Below are 9043 nucleotides of genomic sequence, written 5' to 3'. Positions count from 1 at the left end.
ACAAATGTCGACCTATCAAGTGGAGTGGAGGCCTGCCGATTTCCCCCTTGATTACAACAGTGCTTACGTTGACACTAAACTCAAAGAGAAAAGTTTATTTGAAGCGTGTGTTACAAAAAAAAAAAAAAAAAACGTTGGGAGTTATTTTACTCTGTGGGGGTGGACGACCAGCGAAGCTGTTTAACACACGACACAGAATTTTGAACAAAGGAACGAACAGATTTATTGTCTTGATCGGTGGTCATCGTGACGAAAGGCACGCACACACACATCGAGGACTATCGCCGCCCCGAGGGGCCGGAGGAAACTAGGCACGCGCGACGGGACCGCCACCCGGCGGAAGGAAAGGAAACTAGGTACGCAAACGCTTGGAACGACGACAAAGAGAGGGCGGTGCGAGCCCTTTCCGAGTTTTTGTTGACGCACACGAAAAATCCACCGAGCCCGAAACAGAAACAGCTTCGCTGTAAAAAAGATGACGGTGCCCGGAACGTGTCTTCGACTGGTCTGTTTTTACCATGTCCTCCTAAAAAGTGGTCGCTCTTCCGCCCGGTGGCGTCGGAGAAATGGCACGCGTCGCCGGCCGCTACCCTGGCCCTTTCACGGCAGCTGGGGTGGATGTGGTAGACTCCTGTTTACGCTGCAGGTCGCCTTCCAGCTTGACAGTTCACGGAAGCTGAGGTAGGCAGGGGTTGGGACGCCATGACTATACTCTAGTCGCGACGACAGCGACACTCCGGTGGGACCAGAAAATTTGTTCAGGAACTTTCTTTTTGTTTTTTGTTTTTTTGTAATCAAGCTGTTAAAAAAAGAGAGGAAAATTAATTGCAGCAGCACAATTTTAGCATCCATCCAGCGATCCACCAGACTCGCAGTGCGTAGCCACTGCGAGTTCGGTAGATGGATGGATGAACGCTAACGGCCATGCCATTTATAACAGCCGATAGCTTGCGCCACCTTGCCCGGAAACGAAGAAACCAAAAGCACGATTCCTTCTCTCGCCCTTCTAAGCCAATTTCCTTTCCCTTTGCATTCTTGTAAACATCACCAGGCGGTGTGGAATATTGCCGAAATGACCTTTGAAAAACAACAACTAAATTCCCTTTGCCTCTTTGCCACGGCGAGGGAGTCGCCAAGTTTCCCCTGAACAAACATTGTCGGCGTCACCCCAACACCCGGCCCACTGGGACGCACGGTTGAGCCTTTGGCCCAGAGACACGCGGGGAAACGCAATTTTCCTCTGCCTCGCCTGTCCCCAGCTATGCCAGTTAGTTGTATACGTCATTCAATTCTCCCTCGATAATTTCCGTCAGTCTTCTAATCTCTTCTTTGTAATTATAGTTCCACTGTCATCCATTCTCCCAATCTCGTCTGCAAACCCTAGAGCCCCTGCCGAACCCGCCGTTCTCTCCGGGAGGGCGGGAGCAAAAGCAAAATCAAATTCTCTATGTGTTTCCAATTTGTCTTCGAAGCAAGCCCCGTGATTTCACTATCATATGTTTGTGTGTCCCGCCTTCCCCTTGGCATACGGCACACCGCGTACACATATCCTAAACTAATATACTAAACACTCCTGTTCTAGACTAAGACAACAACGACCTCCCCCGTCAATTATGATGTCAATGTTCTTTCCTTATTTCCCGATTTCGTCCCCTATACATAGTTAAAACCGATTGTCTCCCTTTTTTTCGTAATTGTTACGCCCCCAGCCGCCAGGATCGCGACATCCGACAGCGTGACACTCCGGCTTTTGAGACGTCATTTCTTGCCCTTGTAAGATCACATCCAATGCATGGGCGGGATAGGACGCTAAACACAGCGGTCGGATGCGCGAGTGGGGATTGAGCTTGAGATCTCTCGGTTTTGCAGCACGAACGTTCGCTCCACGTGCTCCAAGCTGTGGTGCTTTAACCCACGCGGCGACTTTGAATCGAGTGGCACACACTTCTATGCTAAGCTTCCTGTTCTCTCATCACTTCCTTACAGAATGACACAGAATGCACACCAAAACCTCACTAACCTTCTGAATACTTACCGGTAATTATAAGATCCAATTAACAGCGATTGTGACAAAATTAATTTGACAGGTTGCATTTTTACATGTTTATAACATTATTCATTTCTCTCGAGCACAATCTTACAAAGTAGCTGAAGCAACCGATCAAGCAAGCCTACACATCACAAAAATAAAGCAAAACTCGTGTTTAAGTCTTCACAGAACACGCGGTGGGTTTAATCACTTCGATCTACAGAGCGCTCCAAGCGAATGACGCCGCCCATAAGTGTTTAAATCGAAAACGCGATCTGCACAGGAAAATATTTTCTTTTCCTCTGCCTTCCCGGCGGGGTTCGAGCGTTGACAATTACGAAGTTAAACAACTGGCCCAATTACTTAGTTTAGTACATGAACAAATGTTATGCGGCATTTTGACAATTGGTGTTGCATATAATTCGAATATGAATTTAATTCAGTTTTACCCAATTACCGCATCTCCTAAACATTTGCCCGCTTCGTACTAGGGACATGAAGGTCAGATTTGTTAAAATAATTGAAACACTACCTGTTCACTTCATCTTGTGATATGTGACCATTTCGCGAAGAGCCTCAAGTGTCTATCCAAAGTTAATGGCAGCAAGCATCGAAATCACTTACGTGAGATTAAAAAATAAATTATGCACTCACACAACACACGGAAGCAGGCAAACTCTGATTAATATTTAATCTAAACATGAAAAATAATAGAACGTATAATCATGACTCATATTTGCATTATTTTTAATTGTGGTAGTTTATATTGCAGGTTCCAGGAGAAAGACACCCTCATCCGACGTCTCTAGAGAAGACGCCTTCTCATCTGCAGCTGTTCAAGTCCAGGTGGAGGACCAGTCGGTGGGGCCTGAAGCTTCTTGGCAGGCTCCAAGATTTTATTACTTACTATTTCTTTATGCTTTTGAATTTTTCAAATTTTCGATTTCACAATAAAGACGTGGTACACATTACTGTTCTCTGACATGACAAGCATGACTTTTTTAAATGTCTGGATTGTTTGTCTCTAGAAGTACTCAGTTAAATTTTAATGCCGGAAAATTGCCAGTGAGTATTATTGTCTTCTCTCTGAAACCTCCTCGAAGTGCCTCCTTAAGAAACTTGACACGCGAAGAATTCAGAACTCTTTGGTATGACAGGTGACCTCAGAAATCGCCCCTCCAGCACACCTGAACAAGCCATTTAGGCTTGTTCAGGTGTGCTGGAGTCTCGGGGTCTGAAAAAGGGCCCTCACAATTTGGAGCTCCGCGAGTCCCATGGTGTACAAGAGCGACCCCGAAAGTGGGAAGTCGCGGGAACCCTCGGGGGTTGTGCATAGTGTCCGACAGCACCCGCAATTATGGGGATCACGCGAGTCCTTACATTCTGAAAAAAAAAGGTATTACACTCTAAGAAAAAAAGGAGGAGAAAGGTAGCAAAAGTGACTGTTCCTCCTTGCGTTAGACACGCCCCCCTCAGAAGGGAGGAACGGAAGCTAAGACGGAAGGAACAACGCACGTTCCTCCCTGTCCAGTTGGTGCAGGGGTAGAACATCGCGCTACTGATCTAGTGGTCGAGGGTTCGATCCCTGAAAATTGTGACGCTTTTTATTATTATTTTTTTTTATTATTTTTCTTGCTTTGCTAGGTTTTCTTTTTTTGTTTTTTTATTTTTTTTTTTTATTTACCACGACAAAATTAAACAAAACCCAGACCGATGGAAGGAAAATTAAAGTCCTTATTATCCACCGATACTAGCTTCATCAGCACGCTGTTTGATAAACAGGATTTGGTTGGGTCTAAGCCGTTGACGCAGGGGCTAAGACGACGAGGTTGGTCCTTCAGTCGTTCGACATTCATAAAGAAAAAAGCGTAAACACATCCGTCATAATCAGCTAAGCTTTGTAACGATGCCGACACCTTCTACGTACACTGGGCTTGGATTGCGCCTGCGATCAGCTGCGGTAGCGACGGGCTTCGGACTGTTCGGACCTCGACCAATCGTGCCTCGGCTGCCTCGGCCGCCTCGACTGCCGGGCCCTGCTCTGGCTGTGACCGCTGCAACCAACGGTGCAAAGACTGCAAGCGAGTTGTGGCTCTTTGAGGTCCCTTGTTCTCGCGACCGCTGTGCAGCGACTGTGATGTGTGGTTTATCTGTGCGTCTTCTGTGCGGCGTTCGGTGTTGTCACCCCTTTCCGTTTACCACCCGACCATCACCTCAAATCTGTGTTTCCGGAGCTGCAGATGGCCGTGCTGCTGTTGTGTACGAAGACGCGAACGGTCGCCGACGTCCCTCGTGTGCAGGGCGCCCGGAGGTGTGGGAGAAAGTTGCAGTATTCTACTTGTGGTAAAGACGCAACAAAACAAAAGGGTTTTCTTTTCTCCTCCGGCCCCTCTCCTCCCTCCAGGAATATTTCTGCGGGCGCTCACGCCTGTGTGTCCTGTTATTTGGCCAACTTGTTGAAGCCAGTTGGTCAAAGTCCAATTCCTCGTTAGACAACTTGTAAAGTAGGCGACTTCGTCGCAAGCCAATTTGCAGATCCCAACTCGTCGAAGACCAGTTTTGTTTTGTAGGCTTCAGAGGAGTTAAGAGAAACCCCTTATTATTGTCCTTTGTTGCTTTACATGTTTTGCCCTCAATGTTATTTTGTTCCCTTTGTATGTCCAAGTACAAGGCGCTATTAGGAGAATGATGAAATGCGAACGGCGGAATGTATGTGGTTTTCGATACACACTGCGTCACCTGGCAGCTCTCTGGGAACTCGTCAAAATGTGCGTTGGGAGTGAGGGTACGACTCCTACCAGCCCTATTATCTACTGAGAAGTGCTAAACCAGGGGTGCACAACTAAAAAATTATATGGGCCAAAATTATGTTTATCAAAAACTGCAGGCCGCACCTAGTGCAATGTGTTGTACATTTTGGCTGCGGTTATGCTTCCGATATCAGGTGTCATCGCACTCGTTTCTGTCTTTAGCACATCTCGCAATGTCATAACCATCACGACAGATCGAAGGCGGTTCTTGTTCAGAGTGGTCAGTCGTTAGCGTGCCTGCTGTAGCATGCGAGTGGTTCGGGCAGTTGTAGGCCTGATGATACGAGTACATCCAAGATTCGAGAGCCGCTGCCTGCCCATGACTAATGAGACTGCAAAATCTGCATAGCTGCAACTCTCATGTTGATTATTTGTCTGTGCGCCTTATCTACTATATTCTTCCCGAGTGCGTCAACTGGTGATCACCTTGTTTTGTTTTTCTGCACATAACCAACATGCCCAGGCACTGCTGTCTGTTGTGAAAGTGGTCATGAATGACTATGCGAATGGTCGCCAATGTTGCCATTTGTCAAAGGGTCAACCGACGATCATCTGAGGATAATCTTGGTTCGTGTCTCTGTGCATCACCAGTATCGCTAAAACAGTGCTGTCTATCCTGGAATTGGTTGTAAACGAAGACGCGGCTGGTCACTCAGGTCTTCCTGTGTTTCACAGCAAGATGACATGTGCTCCCTAGTTGCTATTCTATTTCAGATTTTAATGTTTTAGGGAACCGTTCGTGCGACTGGTACAATCGATCGACCTGCGGATAGTCACGTTGTGACGCTGATCTAGACCGTAACTTCGATCATACTATGGCCAATATCGCTGTCGTCCGCATGCAATGCCGTGCTAGCCACACTTTGGGTGCTTCCAAAAAAGAAGGCTGAACAGCATTAAAATATTGCGGAAAGGAGACGTGTGCTTGTTATCAAACAGTGGCGTGTTAGTGGTCGGGGGTCGAGACTCTTACAGCATGTTGCATGTTGCGCCAGCCTTGTCAGGGCTCCCAAGGTAGCGGGAGGCTATCGACTGCGTGTTGACTTAACCAAGCTGAACCATGTCATCCTCTGAGAACAGAACATGATGCCGACCGTCGATCAGGCGTTTGGGTTGCCCGGAAGCATTACCGTTGTCTCGAAAAGGGGTGCAATGTCTGGGTTTCACCAGGTACGCCTTTCCGAAAGCTGCCAGGTGTACATGATGTTAAATACACCCTTCGAGCGATTCTCTTATCGCTGCCTGCCCTTCGAAATTATGTCCGCCCCAGGGGTGCTCCAGAGCTTGATGTCACTGATTCTCAAAGGAATTAAGGGATGCATCAACATGGTAGACGACATTCTGGTGTTTGGCAGAGACTGATCTAAACCCGACAGCAGACTCCAAGTTGCCCTCCAGAGGCTGCAGCAAGCGGGCGTTATGCTGAATGCCTCCAAGTGCCGCCTCGGGGTGTCGTCCCTTAAGTTCCTTGGTGTGGTGTTGAGCACCAACGGCATAGCACCGGTCCTCGATAAGGTCCCCCGCCATCACGGGTATGCGATTTCCGACAGACATGCAAGGCGTGCAGCGTCTCCTGGAAATGCTGAACCACATCGGACATTTCTTGCTGAGCCTCTCCGCCGCCACTGCGCCAATCAGGCTCGTTCTGAACGAGGACACGGTCTGGACCTGGGAGGACTAGTCAAGCTTCAGCCTTCGACTTGCTGAAGAAGACGGTGGCATTCAGCTCCTGCGTGGCTCGATAGAACACACAGTATCCCACAACCATTTCTGCAGGCATCAACTCGTACGGCCTGAGTGCGGTCCTCCTGCAGGAGCAACGATCTGGCGAGCGAGGAGCACATGGGCGTACCAACCGGGGGGCAAGGAATGCTTGCCCCCCCCCCCCCCCCCCCCCCCCCAGTTCTCAGAGTGGGGGGAGGGTGGGCGAGGCATGTGTTTTGCCCCCCTCCGAAACAGCCGCCACTGGGCAGTGCACACTGGCCGGCGGCGCCCAAGGGATACCAAGGGCACCGCCCCCCCCCCCGGGGGGGGGGGGGGGGGTCTGGTTTGCCCCCCACTTAAAAACAAGTTGGTATGCCACTGGAGGAGCAGTTCCTTTTGCGTCGCGGACAATGGCTAGTGCCGAACAGCGCTACAGCCAAACTCTGAAGAAAGCACTGGGTGTCTCGTGGGCTGTCCAGAGGTTCGAGGAGTTCCTGCACGATTCGAGCTTTGTTGTTGAAACCAACCTGGGCTCTGCCGATCTAGACCTCATGCCTCATCGCGTCCAGTGGCTCTGCATCTAGCTGTTGCACCACCAGTTTATGGTGCAGCACGTTCCTGGCAAGTACTTCACCACTGCCAACATGTTGTTTAGAGACACCGAGGGCCTCGTTCCAGCTATGTCTACTGCGGACAGTGTCGAGCTCTTCATGTCACAGGTTGTGACTGCAAGCCACTGTAAGAAGAAAAGGGAGGAAAAAGATAGCAACAGCGTCTTTCCTCCATTTCACTGACGTGTCTCCATATATATCCGAGAAGCAGGGAGAAACGAGATGTCTTCCTTCTGAGGCTGAGTGGAGGAAATTGATTGCATCTAATTTTCATGAGCTGCTCTAAGCTTTGTGACTTCTTTATTAGTTTCTTTCAGACACGCTGCACGTGCACTTTGATAAGCAGTATTTGTGCACCCATGCATGTCCACGCAGTACGATAAGTTAACTGAAATTGTGAACGCATAGTATCGTTGAGAGTTAGCTATGTATACCAACCACAGGCCGTCCATAGTATGTTCTCCGAAGAACGCAGAGCAGGATGCTGGTTTCTACCTTTCAGTTTGTCGAATAAGTAAACAAAGCCGTCATAAACTGCTAAGTTCCAAAATGGTGCTACGTACACCGGGCATGGTGGATGCGCAAGATTCGCCCGAGTCTGCTGAGCCTATTTGAGCATCACGACGGTGAGCCCCTGATAATGGCGACCGTGACATTCACCGTTGCAGCGACTCTCCTGCCTTTTACTAGTTTGTGGGTCTACCGTACTATGTTCTTACCAAGTGTGTCGACCGACGATCGCCTTGTGTTCCTTTTTTATGCGCATAACTGTCAATGCTATGGCAGTACTGCCTGTTGTGAAAGTGGTCATGACCCCAGACGCAAACCGTCGCCAATGACACCATGCGTTCCAGTGTTAACTGATATCTAATTATCGTCTTGGTGGTTCGGATCCGCACATCACCAATATCGCTATGGCAGTGCTCTCTACTGTGAAAGTGGTTGTGAACAAACTCGCCAACTGTTGCTGAGCTCACCTTCTGTGCCCAAGTGACCTAGATAATACAGTTACTGGCTTCCCCTGCCCAAGAAGTCTTTCCCTTTCCATTGCAAGGAAGTCGATATTTCCGTCATCCCTGCTGGTGTTCTCGCAGCTGCCACAATGTGGTGAATATTTGCAGCGCTTTGGAGGGGGTAGGTGCTTAACATAAGATCAGAATTACCAAGTTTTGGAAATGTTAATTGTGGGCACTTGTCTGACAGTATTAATAAAATTAGAGTAAAAACGCAAGCGAGCTGATGCACGTCTGTATTGAGAAACCTCGAGACTAGGAATAGAGAGGACAAGGACAACACAGTCTCAAAACCAGCACAGAAATTTAATTTCAGGACAATCTTTTTTGTTTTCTTTGCACAGCATGAAACACATGAAACGAATCTCCACGTAACCTGCACCTTTCAGACTGTTTTTAAGCCCATGTTTGAGTGCTCGAGACTTTCACGATATAGAGTGTGCAGCTGACGTGGAGATTTGTTTCATGTGTTTCGTGCTATGCAAAGGAAATAAGGAATATTGTGCTGAAGTTAAATCATCTCTGTGCTGGTTTTGAGATGGTGTTGTCCTTGTCCTCTCTGTTCCTATTCTCAAGGTTTTTCAATATACATTTATTGATATTCTTAAAACTGGCACAGTCAGATTTGTCTCCTTCATACCTTCTTCACACACATTTTTACAAGATTTAATTTCCATATCATATTTCAAAATAAGGCAAATCTCAGGATATTTTTGGGGAACCCCCTTTCAGAGCAGGTGTCCTTTCTTTATTCCGTTTGATTTTTCGTTGGCATTGCCAGGCAGGGAGGCAGAAACAAATGGCATTGCTGCCTGGCAGAGTTCCTACTCCCCTACAGTTCAAAGTAGAACACGAACATGCACCAAGATTGTAAAA

The sequence above is a fragment of the Ixodes scapularis genome, unplaced genomic scaffold, assembly GCF_016920785.2.
Source record: "Ixodes scapularis isolate PalLabHiFi unplaced genomic scaffold, ASM1692078v2 PGA_scaffold13__105_contigs__length_92229423, whole genome shotgun sequence".
In the NCBI taxonomy this organism is placed as follows: domain Eukaryota; kingdom Metazoa; phylum Arthropoda; class Arachnida; order Ixodida; family Ixodidae; genus Ixodes; species Ixodes scapularis.
This window is presented reverse-complemented; position numbering follows the sequence as displayed.